The sequence below is a fragment of the Salvelinus sp. IW2-2015 genome, linkage group LG20 (assembly GCF_002910315.2).
Source record: "Salvelinus sp. IW2-2015 linkage group LG20, ASM291031v2, whole genome shotgun sequence".
Taxonomy (NCBI): domain Eukaryota; kingdom Metazoa; phylum Chordata; class Actinopteri; order Salmoniformes; family Salmonidae; genus Salvelinus; species Salvelinus sp. IW2-2015.
The window spans coordinates 29,021,956-29,036,562 of NC_036860.1; the positions used below are offsets into that span (position 1 = coordinate 29,021,956).

Sequence of the window (14,607 nt, forward strand, 5' to 3'; positions counted from 1 at the left end):
TGAAAACGATATGATATATCATCAAAAGTAACTGGGCATCTCTAATGGCCAACGCGTTACTTACTGCCTTACATGTTCTTGTGGCAATTACCAAGGTATGGCACTGTGTATATATATATATATATATGTATATATATATATATACAGTGGGGCAAAAAGTATTTAGTCAGCCACCAATTGTGCAAGTTCTCCCACTTAAAAAGATGAGAGAGGCCTGTAATTTTCATCATAGGTACACTTCWACTATGACAGACGAAATGAGAAGAAAAAAAATCTGAAAATCACATTGTAGGATTTTTAATGAATTTATTTGCAAATTATGGTGTAAGGCAGTAAATAACGCTTCCCAGTTCTTTAAATATACAGAACCAGTCAAAAGTTTGGACACACCTCATTCAACGGTTGTTCTTAATTTTTCACTATGTTCTACATTGTAGAATATTAGTGAACATATCAAAACTATGAAATAACACATAGAATCATGTAGTAACAAAAAATGTGTTAAACAAATTAAAATATATTTTAGATTCTTCAAAGTAGCCACCCTTTGCCTGAATGACAGCTTTGCACACTCTTGGCATTCTCTCAACCAGCTTCACCTGGAATGCTTTTCCAACAGTCTTGAAGGAGTTCCCACATATGCTGAGCACTTGTTGGCTGCTTTTCCTTCACTCTGCGGTCCAATTCATCCCAAAGCATCTCAATTGGGTTGAGGTCGGGTGATTGTGGAGGCCAGGTCATCTGATGCAGAATTCCATCACACTTCTTCTTGGTCAAATAGACATTACACAGCCTGGAAATGTGTTGGGTCATTGTCCTGTTGAAAAACAAATGATAGTCCCACTAAGCTCAAACCAGATGGACGGAGTATCGCTGCAGAATGCTGTGGTAGCCATGCTGGTTWATTGTGCCTTGAATTCTAAATAAATCACGACAGTGTCACCAGAAAAGCACCATCACACCACCTCCTCCATGCTTCACGGTGGGAAGTACACATGTGGAGATCATCCTTTCACCTACTTTGCTTCTCACAAAGACAGCGGTTGGAACCAAAAATCTCAAATTTGGACTTTGAGATAGATTTCCACCAGTCTAATGTCCTGGGCCCAAGCAAGTCTCTTCTTCTTATTGGTGTCCTTTAGTAGTGGTTCTTTTCAGCAATTCAACCATGAAGGCCTAATTCACGCAGTCTCCTCTGAACAGTTGAGATGTGTCTGTTACTTGAACTCCGTGAAGCATTTATTTGGATTGCAATTTCTGAGGCGCAGTTAACTCTAATGAACTTATCCTCTGCAGCAGATGTAACTCTGGGTCCTTCCTTTCCTGTGGCGGTCCTCATGAGAGCCAGTTTCATCATAGTGCTTGATTGTTTTTGCGACTGCTCTTGAAGAAACTTTCAAAGTTCTTGACATCTTCCGTATTGACTCACCTTCATGTCTTAAAGCAATGATGGACTGTCATTTCTCTTTGTTTATTTGAGCTGTTCTTGCCAGAATATAGACTTGGTATTTTACCAAATAGGGATATCTTCTGTATACCACCCCTACCTTGTCACAACACAACTGATTATCTCAAACGCATTAAGGAGGAAAGAAATTCCACACAGTATCTTTTAACAGGGCACACCTGTTAATTGAAATGCATTCCAGGTGACTACATCATTAAGCTGGTTGAGAGAATGCTAAGAGTGTGCAAAGCTGTCATCAAGGCAAAGGATGGCTACTTTGAAGAATCTGAAATATAAAATATATTTTGATTTGTTCAACCTTTTCACATGTGAGTTCCAAATATCTCTAATGGTCGCCCCAGCGTGAGTTATGTTTGACACTTTACTGAGCCRGATAAACTTCTCTCTTTGAGGAGAGCTCCCCGCACATCACTCATGTTTGCGCAGATCAAGTATGCAATAATTTGTGCAGTCTTGCAAGAATTGGAACATTTTCTTGCTGGTGCTTGCTTTGCCTTCCTTGTTGTTTTCCTTGTGCGTTCCTATCAAAGTAAGTTCCTTATTTTCTGTATATCGTGTTGTCGTTTCTGCTGTAGGCACATACTGTATGTATGTATGTAGCATACTGTATTTACAGTTTTATTCGCAASKACTGGTGACAAATAATGCATTCCGATTATTGCATATATTTTAATGGACACCTATGATAAGCGTTCTAATCAAGCGTTCTAATCACACCGGTTTGATCATACGCAACAGGGACCACTATAGAATGATCACACCCGTCTGTTGGTACGTGTGACACTTTTTGGTTACTACATGATTCCATATGTGTTATTTCATAGTTTTGATGTCTTTGCTATTATTCTACAATGTAGAAAATAGTAAAAATAAAGAAAAACTCTTGAATGAGTAGGTGTGTCCAAACTTTTGACTGGTTCCGTATATTTAAAGAACTTAGTCAACTTTATTCATCTCAGTCCTTTGAAGTGGTGCCTGAATGTATTGAACATAATATTATTCTTACATAATTGCCGGAGCTTACGCAATTAAAAGAGAACTGGGAGATGTTCTCTAGAATCCTGAACGTCAAGACATTTTGAAGTGTCTGTTTTTCAACATTCTGTAAGGGAATAAAGCACATCTATCTATTGAACTCGCCTAGAACCGGAACACTCCATTTACCCTGTAACAGAGAGGCCTAGCTACCTAATGTCCTAGCGCTATCAATTCAACCAGCACAGTGGAGAAATGAGGACTATATCATGTAAAATCTTTTTGAATCTCTCATCTAAGACTCGGCTCCGAGAACATGAGATGAAGATCATTCAGCAGCCTCCTGAAAGAGCAGGCATAATGGGTATTAATTGACATCTGTTCAAATTAAATTCCTCATGAGCTGACCCACTTCTTGTCGAATTAGAGCTTAGGGGATACGAGGCATGTCTCCTCTCCCTCATCCCTGTGTTTCTCACTGTTATTCCTCTCCATCAACATAATGAGAGGGTTAGAGTTCCCAGACAAAATAAAATGATTATTTAAATCCATGAAAGCCTCAAGAAAATTAGCTTTCTTTTTCTACTCTCCTGAAGATGAGGAGAGATGTAGGGGAAGGGGCCAGATATTAAGCGATATCTGAGGCATGACGGCGAAACTCTTCTTAAACACGGCGCTCCCTAATCGTAATGGAAACTCTGACTTCAATTTAGGAATTCACCGTGAATTAATTATGCTTCAATAACTCATTAAGGCGAACAGGAACAGGCAGTGCTAGGATTTACAGTATGCAGGCAGGAATAGTGCATTAGCGTTATCTCCCCAGTTCAATATTAAAGACTACTACTACTGTGTGTGTGTGTGTGTGTGTGTGTGTGTGTGTGTGTGTGTGTGTGTGCTGTCTCTTATACACATCTAGATGTGTATGTTAGAGGTGTGTGTGTGTGTGTGTGTGTGTGTGTGTGTGTGTGTGTGTGTGTGTGTGTGTGTGTGTGTGTGTGTGTGTGTGTGTGTGTGTGTGTGTGTGTGTGTGTGTGTGTGTGTGTGTGTGTCGGACAGGCATGGGATGTGTGTGCGTACTACCATACATGCATGCTTGATATGTTTCAGTTTGTGTATAAAGGTATTGATTGTGAGCTGTCTTATCCTCACAGAAGTATTTTCACAAGGTCAAGGCTCTCCTCACACTAAACTGAATGTGTGGCTTGAGACCTGACCATTTCTCATAAAACCCAGACTCTGAGGTGGAGAGCCCCAAGCATTTCACTTCTGACCATCACAGCAGTTCCAAGAAGATGCTCCGTCCCCAGAGAGATCTATAACCTAATATGTGGATTACTTTGTTCCAAGATGTGTCCTGCCTAATCCCTTTCCCTAATGCTGTTGTCATCGATAGATCAAGAATTTACTAATAACTTGACCTCATCTGTGGCCCGCCCATTCATAACATGTAGGTTTTATAATTCTATCCCCTTTAGTGATGAATATGCCAAGAACATTTTATTTTTTTCCTTACACAGTCACAATGTGTAAGTTTCGGTTCATAGTTAAAACCTGGAGGAACAAAATGGACGACCAGATTCAAGTTTCAAAGGTTTTCATAATACCTTTCAAAATATTCCATATTGCCTTGTCTAATATTTCAACCATCATCACATTATTGTGCAACTTGCAACCTCTGAACTGATTTCTAACCACCATCGTCTTCATGAAATGCAAACCAGGTTTCCTTAGAAACATAACTTTCAAATGTCACCTCTCATTTAATAGTTGACCCTCCTCTTTTCAATTTCAGTGATTATCTAAGAATTATACAGTGTTGCATTTCTGTCTCTCTGGGGGATAGAGTGTAGAAGAATAAAAATAGGTGATAGAGGGGGGAAAAATCCAGAGAGACCCTGAGCCAGGTGACTAAATGGGGCGTGAATGAAACAGTGCTGGAAGCCAACTGTTGAGGTGTCTCCACCTAGAGCCCTGCATTACCGCGGGACTCCCGTGTCGGACCCGACAGAGAAGTGTGCTGCGCAGCCTGAATGGTTCATGCTGCGGGCGGGCGGTCAAATTTGTGGTGAAAATATTATTTTAGTCCCGCAAAATATTTAATAATGGTCGTATTGCTGTTTTAAATGCACTGTGAATTGTTATAAAATCACTTTTATATCACATGAATCTTGTGTCCCTCTCCTCTCCCCACCTCTAACTGGGGTGCATGTTACACAAACGGCTCGCGCGATGGCTTCAAACAGTAGTGGTGGCAAAAACAATTATCTGATGTGATTGAGTCAGTGGCCACTTGTGATGAATTATAAAAGCAATTGTCAGCTTGCAGTTCTCACGGGAAAGTAGCCTATGTTGTTAATCATTTTCTAAAGGCAATGAGATAATGGCCCATGATTGGGCAGTAGTCAGTCTAGCCTATTTGTTGCCTTTCCTTTATCTTACTAACAGTTCGAGTTGAGATGATTTTGGAAGTGGAAAGTTCCTAATTCCCCCCATAATTGTATTCGGTCTTGCAGGGACTTTTTGTCTGGGCTGCTTCAAATTAGTTTGTTTACACTGGAGTTTCTTTTAATAACATGACATTATTCCAAACAGAAAGGGTCTTATGAAATCATGCATTCATTGCACAGTATAATGCATAAGATGGTGGTTTTTAAGATGTGTAATTATAACATTGTGGGATTGCGGGCAGGAGCTGGATGAGATCTGGGGGGAGCAGGTGGGATGTCGACGGGCGGCCACTGTACCAAAAAATCTGTCCCGCTCCGACTGCTATCTCCCCCTTMAAAATATTATTAAAGATGTCATGAGGAAAGTCTTTATGAATTGAACTCAGCAGAAGTCTACCTCCTCTATCCCTCCCTCCCCTCATCCGAACTCTTGGAAATTCCCATTTTTTCCCCCGGTTCACATTTTTCCCCCTGATTCCCATTGTAACAAACGTTTGTGTGTGTGTGTGTTCATGTGTTCATGCTGTTGTGCATGTGTATGTGTTGGTGGGGAGGGCTTATGTAGCTAGGCCTTTAATGTTTTGTTACCATGGAAATAATAAAAATGYAGTGCATGGCAGTATTAATCATACCCAGCGTGTCTCTGTGATGCTTATCATCACCCAGGAAAGCTACAATTAATTACATGCATAGTTTGCGGCATGTGTCTGTTCTGTGTTTTTGATGAGATTGAGGAGTCCGCCTCTATTTTGGGTAGTGAATAAACAGATGAGGGAATGAAAACATCTCATTCTGTGGCTCCATTTATGATGCATTGGAATTATTACCATGTACGTATGTTAACATACCGTTTATTTGATGATGACATGACATTTCAATGAACTGTAAGTAAAATCCTGCCTTATACGTACATAGTGACCTAACATGTACACTGTATATATCCAAGTGCCTTAGTAACAAATGAGAGYCTATGTGAGCTTGATGTGAAAGTTTATAGAGTTACGTTAGCTACAGTGACCAGTATGGGGCGGCAGTTAGCCTAGCAGTTAGAGCGTTTGGGCCAATAACCGAAAGCTCGCTGGTTCAAATAACCGAGCCGACAAGGTTACCTGCCACAGAAAAATATGTTTATGTGCCCTTGAGCAAGGCACTTAACCCTAATTTGCTCCAGAGGCGCCGTACTACTATGGCTGACTCTGTAATACAGCACATTGCACTGCACCCGTCTGCTGTATGTGACAATAAAATAATGTTTATTTTATTTTTATGCCCTACAGCATTTTTGTTGCCGCTATCTAGGAAAATGGCTACTTCCTGACCCGGGATTCTGTGTCCTGCTGCCCAGTGGCCCTATGCTCTGCAATGTGTCCTCGTCCCAGTCCCTCTGGTCTTGTTCCCATGTCGTTGATGGGTAATGTCAGGCCTGCTCGGTACGGAGTGAGCTGAGCACTGATTGGATGACTCAGGATGAGTGACGTCCTGCCACTAGTGGCTTGTCAGCCCACATCAGATGACATTGAGCCCCGGCGCTTATCAGCGGTCATCTCTGATAGGGGCCAGGAGAGACATGTTGTCCTGTAGCCTCTCAAATCCTCTTCTGCCTCTACTTAGACTTTGTTTGATTGACCCTCTCTAGATTAGGGTTTCCTGTTTATTATCCTCTGTCCTCTCCCCCCGTTTTTTATTCTTTATCTGCTCAATGAGAGAGCTACCTGTAAAGTAGCCACACACTCTCACTCATTCAGTTATTTATGTTCCGTCAAGGGGGAAAAAGTGTCAAGAATGCCACTTACCATTGCACAATGTGAGTGAATATCTAATTTGTATGGGCCTTGGACACATAAAACTTAAAAACAAGATGTATGTGACAGATGTTAAATTAAACTTGGCTTTGAACTTGGTGTTTTAGTGTGGAGGACAGAAGCACAACTGTTCACATACTACAGCTTTGCCCATGTGACCGCTATTTATGCAAGTCAACCTGAAAGTAGACTTATCCCAAACTAAGGTTTTAAGCCTGAGGCAGTTTCTTGCTTGAAGTATTTTTTGCATTTTGTAGTAGACCATCGTGTCTTCTCCTTGGAGAGAAGCATTTTATTCCCTGTTTTTATCTATATCAGTCCTACCGACCACTCGCATTTCTAGATGTCAATGTCAACGTTTTCACTGAGTTGCGATGTGCAGAATTTCTTATCTTTTCTGTATGACTTAAAGTTTCCATCCTTTTGATGTACACAAGTGATGTAAGGCAATAGATGCTGAATTTCAAATTGACCCTTAGCCCCTACCCCCTTGGCATTACCTCAGATCTGAAAGGATTAGACATGTTTAAAGTCGTTTGATTATTACTTCACCTTACCTTCTGATAGGCTGGCTGGAATTGTTACCACATTGCTCAAACCTTTTTGTCCCATTTAAGTCTGAAGGAATGCTTAGGGATTAGGGGCTGGGTGTAAGTTTGGCATTTAACAAAAGAGTAAAACCTAGCACAGGCTTTCCATTCTTGGATGATTTGGTCCAATAGAGGCTCTCTTGTGGAGAAAAGAATTGTCATTGGTTTTACATACAGGTGTCATTGGTTGACATCACATGCATATTGTAGGGTTATGGGGGCCACATTTCTACAATCACTGGGTTGAATCATATTCAAGAGTGATTTTTGTGCTCAAATGACCAAGGTCACATTTGTACTTAACTGACATTTTTATTTTCCCCTTCACCTTGCTCTTTCAATTTATTTCTTTATAGGGTGATCACCATAGGTTATTGTCAAGCTCTGRTAATTGAGGGAATGAGATGACATGATTTACAATTGAGTGTGTGTACTTGTGTGTGTGCGTGCCTGTACGTGCATGAGGGAGCATGACTGATGATATCATGGGTAACTTAAGCACAGCCAGAACAATGCAATATATTTAGGCAGTCTATTCGCTCTGAACAGACAGACGTCTATCCCTCCGAGTGGTTTTGCATTACAGAAAATGGGTCTTACAGTATTACTCAGTTAATGTACTGTATGTCCCATTCTATTACATCTGTTCTATTAGATCTGCAGCAGTGAGTTCCCCCTGGTTGTCCAATGCGCCTCACGGGTTTAGACAAGGCACAGATAAGAACTGTATTTTCTACTGCAGGCCATCTCTATTTACCTGTCCTCCCTTTCATTTTGTCACAAAACAGGCAGAAATTGGTCAGGTTTTTTGACACCACATTTGACAGGCGGAGGCTCCAAAGTAAGGCGTCTTCCTGTAATAATGTACACAGCGCTGCCCCAGGGAGTGATTTGGATAGCTGAGATGTTTTCAAAGGGAGTGTTGGAGAAGTTGGACTTTTTCCCACCACTATGTTTGATTGTAATGATGTATGAACTCTGGAGGGGTCTCTTTGACACGGGTAGTTTTGCAAAATGAGGGTATATTACTGGAAACATTTGAAACTACTAGAATGTTGGTATCTTTCAAGGATTTTATGTAATCTATCACAAGACATCGAGTGGCCCTTTTGGGTACTTCAGATTATCACAGGTGTCTGTAATTATCTCTGGCCCTCTGTGTGGCCTTGTCAAAAATATACAAAAATATAAACACAACATGTAAAGTGTTGGTCCCATGTTTAAAGAGCTGAAATAAAATATCCCAGATATTTTCCATACACACAAAAAGCTTATTTCTCTAAATTTTGTGCACAAGTTTGTTTACATTCTCGTTAGTGAGCATTTATAATTTGCCAAGATAATCCATCCACCTGATAGGTGTGCAGTGACGCAAACGAGTCACCTGTCAGCGGAATTTGCCGTTTTGAATCCAAAATAGGTGACCTACGTGATTCGTGTAGATCCGATGAAAAAAATGTGGGGCTTTAGATCAGTACTGGCTGTATGCGAACGAGTGATGCGCGTTTGGAGCAATACTGACTGTATTCAAGGCTCAGCCAATCGTTCACATAACAACAGAATGTAGCGACTGAAGAGAGAAGAGACAACCAATGTGCTAGTTATAGCATCAGCGCGTGCTCTGGAAAGAGCAGAGAGGGGAATGGCAGTTTACCAGCTACAGCAGCGCGCCCCCTGAACGATAACAAAGAGGTGGGTGAGAAGGTGGTGAAGCGTACTTCATGAGCTGTAACCGAAAAACAACTGGCATTTGGAAAGTTTGAGGTGAGGGAGAAAGTGTTGTGGAACAAGTATTGTTAGCATTGTTAACTTTGGGAAAGGCGTGCCGCTAGCTGGACACCTCAACAACATCCGGTGAAATTGCAGAGCGCGAAATTCAAACTACAGAATTATAAATATTTAACATWTAACAATATCTTAACTTCTTGTTAATCCAGCCGCTGTGTCAGATTTCAAAACGGCTTTACGGCGAAAGCGCACCATGCGATTATCTGAGGACAGCGCCCCGCATACAAAACCATGAAAAACATATTTCAACCAGGCAGGTGCGACACGAAAGTCAGAAATAGCGATATAATAAATGCCTTACCTTTGATGATCTTCTTCTGTTGGCACTCCAAAAGGTCCCAGTTACATCACAAATGGTCCTTTTGTTCGATAATGTYCTTCTTTATATCCATAAAAACTCAGTTTAGCTGGCGCGCTTCAGTCAATAATCCACCCAGTTTCCCTCCATCAAAATGTATACAAAATTAATCCCAAACGTTACTAATACATTTTTCCAAACAAGTCAAACAATGTTTATAATCAAACCTTAGGTACCCTAATACGTAAATAAATAAACGATAAAATTTAAGACAGAGAATCATTATTGTCTTTACCGGAGAAAAATACCAAAGAACGCGCTCTCATTTATGCGCTTGGAAACATTACAGCCAAAATGGGAGCCACCTAGAAAAACTACAATTTCTGGCTMATTTTTCCAAAAAACAGCCTGAAACTCTTTCTATAACTGTTGACATCTAGTGGAAGCCCTAGGACCTGCAATTTSGGAGGACTTCGCTTTATAATAAAAGTGACAGCCATTGAACATAGTGGTAGGCTGAATTTTTTATTTTTGKGGGATTTTGSGGGATTTTTGTCCTCGGGGTTTCGCCTGMCATATCAGTTTTGTTATACTCACAGACATTATTTTAGAGTATCAGTTCTGTTATACTCACAGACATTATTTTAGAGTGTTGTCTATCCAAATCTACCAATTATATGCATATCCTAGCTTCTGGGCCTGAGTAACAGGCAGTTTACTTTGGGCAGGCTTTTCATCTGGACGTCAAAATACTGCCCCCTATCCCAAACAAGTTAATTATTTTGCTACAGTACTGGATCGAATTATCTGTTAGCTAGCCAGAGAAATGTTGGGCCAATTTAACTGATAAAATAATTGAGTTTATGGTGTGACAATTAGCTGGCTAATAAGGTCAGACAGTTAATGTTAGCTAGCTAACACTACAACATCAGATTAGCTAACTTCAGTAACCTAACCATTCTCTATAGTATTAACTGGTAACGTATACGACTCCTTGCCGKTCCTCAAGTTATAATGYGTTTGTTGCTTACTGGACCYTGGCAATCTGTGTGAAATGTTAACGAACTAACTAGAGTACTATCTGTGAACTAATGTTTTCCCTCAACAGTATGTGGTTAATTTTCAKAATGAGGGAATTAGGGGAAAATGAGGCGTGGAGTGGATTCAGGGATCAAGTTTAGCTGGAGCTGGGCCTGGCTTAAACTGTATGCCACGATAGAGTTGAAAGGAACACCACACACATTCTCTCTTTCTCACTTTTTCAATGCAGTGGATAAAAAGGGGTATGCCAGGTGTACTCTCTGCCTGAAAGAGATCAATTATGCCAACAAAGGGTATCAAGCTCTGTTGGCACATTGTAGAATAGATGTCCATAGGCAGTACAATGTAATCATGTGCAGTGTAGCCCAAATATATTGTTTTTGTTGTGTTGAACTTGACAGTAACACGTGAGTGAGGGTGGATTATATTTTTTTTTACTCGTGAATGTTATTTTTGCACACATGTAGCCTTGATCGACGTCTACTATAGTGGCCAAAATAATAGAGCAAAAATAGAATGACTGTTTGTTTCATTCTATTTCTACTTAGTTTTTTTCACAAGTGCAGTATTTAGATGTGTGTGTTCCCAAGCGTTCTATTATAAAGGCTGTCATGGCTAACTKCAATATTAGTGTTTTGTTTTYTCTCAAGACTTGAGTGTCATTTGCAGTAAAGTCTAGGCAACAAATAASATTGGTTTGCTTTCTTTAAAAAATTGTAGCTGTGAGTTAGGTTCACATAACCACCTTTTATTTTACACACAGAGACGGATCATGTAGATCATATTCTTYGTTTTTTAATTAGTTAAAACCTGCATTTCYCCCAAGCAGGGATATTTTGCATGTTTCAGTGCAAAAAAAGTGTCACCTTTTTGGGCCCTCACCAGTTTGCATCCCTGGGTGTGGCATCAAGACATAGGTGCACCTTGTGCTGGGCACAATAAAAGGCCACTCTAAAATGTGCAGTTTTTCACACAACACAATGCAACAGATGTCMCAAGTTTTGAGGGAGCGTGAAATTGGCATGCTGACTGCAGGAATGTCCACCAGAGCTGTTGCCAGAGAATTTAATGTTAATTTCTCTACCATAAGCCACCTCCAACGTTGTTTTAGAGAATTTGGCCAACTGACCTCACAACGTGTATGGCGTTGTGTGGGCAAGTGGCTTGTTGATGTCAAAGTTGTGAACAGAGAGCCCCTATGGTTTGCGGTGGGGTTATGGTATGAGCAGGCATAAGCTACGGACAACGAACACAATTGCATTTTATTGATGGCAATTTGAATGCACAGAGATACMCTGACAAGATCCTGAGGCCCATTGACGTGACATTCATCCGCTGCCATCACCTCATGTTTCAGGATGATAATGCACGGCCCCATATCGCAAAGATCTGTACACAATTCCCGGAAGCTGAAAATGTCCCAGTTCTTCCATGGCCTGCATACTCACAGACATGTCACCCATTGAGCATATTTGGGATGCTCTGGATTGACACTGTGTTTCAGTTCCCGCCAATATCCAGCAACTTCGTACAGCCATTGAAGAAGAGTGAGACAACATTCCACAGGCCACAATCAACAGCCTGATCAGCTCTATGCGAAGGAGATGTCGCACTGCATGAGACAAATGGTCACACCAAATACTAACTGGTTTTCTGATATACGTCCCTTTTTATGATATCTGTGACCAACAGATGCATATCTGTATTCCCAGTCRTGTGAAATCCATASATTAGGGCCTAATGAATTTATTTMAATTGACTGATTTCCTTATGTGAACTGTAACTCAGTAAAATCTTTGAAATCGTTGCATGTTGCATTTCTATTTTTGTTTAGTATATGTGAAATAATTAAATAAGATTATTTTTACATACATTTTTTTATGACAAAGCAGTAAAACATTATCCTGAATATAAACCATCACCTTAGTGAATGCCATTGGTGTTTTAAAGGTGCAATATGTAGAAATCGCTCTGCCATTTCCTGGTTTACAAAATTATAATAATTAGMCTAATTTCAGTTTGTGACAAAACAAGCAAAGCAGTGTAGAAAATCGTTCTACCATCAAAACCGCTGTGAACTATCTTTTCAATAACTAAAAATATTGTATTTTCAGCTGTTTGAAGCTGGTGTACAAAACCAAAAGTAAAAGAAGCAAAAACAAAATTTAAGAAGGGGAAGCATAGAAATAGCGCACATAGAACATATCTACCACTTCTTAGACTTGCTTTCAATGAGAATGACAGAGCTATAACTCATGTTTCTATGTGAATTTGGTCGGGTCGCCCAATAAGTTACATATTGCAGCTTTGTTCTTCAAGATATTAATCTGGCCTCAATGGCMATGTACTCTTATAATCTCGACCCGGCACAGCCAGAAGAGGACTGGCCACCCCTCAGAGCCTGGGTTTCTTCCTAGGTTCCTGTCTTTCTAGGGAGTTTTTCCTAGCCACCATGCTTCTACATCTGCATTGCTTGCTGTTTGGGGTTTTAGACTGGGTTTCTGTATAGCAATTTGTGACATCTGCTAATGTAAAAAGGGCTTTATAAATACTTTTGATTGATTCATTGATTAAAATTAGGGTTTCAGCATGAAATATACTTATTTTTTTTACACACACAATAGCATTTATTTTACTATTTCAATGTCTTTTTTGTCAATGTGTTGGCGTCAAACTGGTGGCAGTTGTGAAAAAAGTCAATTGTTGGAAGAGTTGCAGAGTTAATTGAAAATAATGTAATTGTTGATTAGATGTTTTTTGTTTGTTAATTAGGCTATTTTCTCTTGAACCATATGGTCTATCTACTAGAAACTCAAGGACAATATGGACACAAATATAAAACATTTATACTATGTATGAATACATTTAAGGATAAATTAGTTAACATATAGTCATATCTTCTTTTTTTTTATATAATTTTTTTGTTAAGACTCCGGTAAGCCTAGTCCTGGACTAAAAAACATGCTCAATGGAAAATGTCTATGTTTTTTTAGTTCAGGACTAGACGTAATATGGGTATGGGAAACTGGCCCCTTAATGTCAGCGATGTTGATATGTTTGGCAATACTAACCCATCCCAGTGTCCCCATGACTTGCCAACATCTGTCCTGCTGGGAATTCACTGTTCACGCCTCACAGAATTTCACCCGTTTGTGTTGATGTAAATCCTAGCATGAAATCATATGGGCAGAGGCAGTGCATACTGCGTAGGCTGGTGGTGTTAAAGCTGGTTTGAGGACTCCATTCAGTCTGTGCTGTGCCATGCCGTTCCGTGCCAGGGATAATTGCATATTGGCTGTGTTTCCGCGCCATTATGAGGCATGAAGGGAAATGAGTACATAAATAAATGATCTAACACACGGAAATGGTAATGGAAGAAAGTTGGCCAATCAAAAGGGAAAGAAATACGGACAAGAGTATTGTGTGCTGGTACGTATCTATAACAGATGGCTGAGCGGAGGGTTTTCAGGGAAGTTAATGCTTGTAAATGTATGAGTTGTATTTTCATCTTGTTGCGGTGGCATAATCTGCGGCATATGCCCAGTTGCTGAATCTGTCACATGTTTTTTTGGATCGCTGCATGGTGTTTTTAGAGACTCCGGTTTAAATTCCGACTCCCTTGTGGCGATGTGGTTTTTGCTAGCCTGCTTTTTTGGGGATCACTGGGCGAGCGGTCCACGTTCTTTGGTGGTGATAGACATTGAATCCACAGTCCATCGTGTTCATAAAGCCCAAGTCAAGTGTCATATGATAGAATACAATGGCACTTAAATACAGTTTTATAATCTTGTGGACTTCCTATACAGTGCCTTCAAAAAGTATTCATATTGACGTATTTCAGATTTTGTTGTGTTACAGCCTCAATATAAAAATGTCTTAAATGTAGTTGTTTTGTCACTGGCCTACACAAAATACCCATAATGTCAAAGTGGAATTATGTTTTTCAAAATGTTTACAAATTAATAAAAAATGAAAAGCTGAAATGTCTTGAGTCAATAAGTATTCAACCCCTTTGTTATGGCAAGTTTAAATAAGTTCCAGACTAAACATTTGCTTAACAAGTCACATAATAAGTTGCATGGACTAATAACAATAGTCATTCAAAAATCATGTTTAACAGTGTCTCATCTCTGTACCCCACACATACAATTATCTGTAAGGTCCCTCAGTCGAGCAGTGAATTTCAAACACAGAT

The 14,607-nt window shown here is 40.0% G+C and overlaps 1 protein-coding gene across 2 annotated transcripts in view; it reads left to right on the top strand.

Moving 5' to 3' along the window:
- LOC111981035 (transmembrane protein 132E) overlaps positions 1 to 14,607 on the top strand; it is a 381,967-nt gene that overhangs the window by 271,643 nt on the left and 95,717 nt on the right. The gene's annotated exons all lie outside the window — the stretch shown is intronic.